Source organism: Leucoraja erinacea, unplaced genomic scaffold (genome assembly GCF_028641065.1).
Source record: "Leucoraja erinacea ecotype New England unplaced genomic scaffold, Leri_hhj_1 Leri_110S, whole genome shotgun sequence".
Lineage (NCBI taxonomy): Eukaryota > Metazoa > Chordata > Chondrichthyes > Rajiformes > Rajidae > Leucoraja > Leucoraja erinaceus.
In genome coordinates, this window is record NW_026575352.1 from 239,309 (window position 1) to 239,839 (window position 531).

Sequence of the window (531 nt, forward strand, 5' to 3'; positions counted from 1 at the left end):
GTCTAAAAATCTTTGCTCTGCTCAAGAGCAGCAGCAGCAGACCAGGTCCACAAGTGCCTTCTGGTGGAAGAGGTGAGGTACTGATTTTTGATCCAATGTATATAATTAGTGAACAGCACATTCGATAACAATCGGGAACCAGTTCTCTTTAAGATAGAGGCTGGAATTTATGTTCGTGAGGAGCAGAGTTAGGCCATTCAGCACATCAAGTATACTCCACCATTCAATCATGGCTGATCTATCTCTCCCTCTCAACCTCATTCTCCTGCCTTCTCCCTATAATCCCTGTCAAACGTACTAATCAAGAATCTGTTTAAGAAGGAACTGCAGATGCTGGAAAATCGAAGGTAGACAAAAGTGCTGGAGAAACTCAGCGGGTGCAGCAGCATCTATGGTGCGAAGGAAATAGGCAACGTTTCGGGCCGAAACGTTGCCTATTTCCTTTGCTCCATAGATGCTGCTGCACCCGCTGAGTTTCTCCAGTACTTTTGTCTACCCTAATCAAGAATCTGTCAATCTCCACCTTAAAAA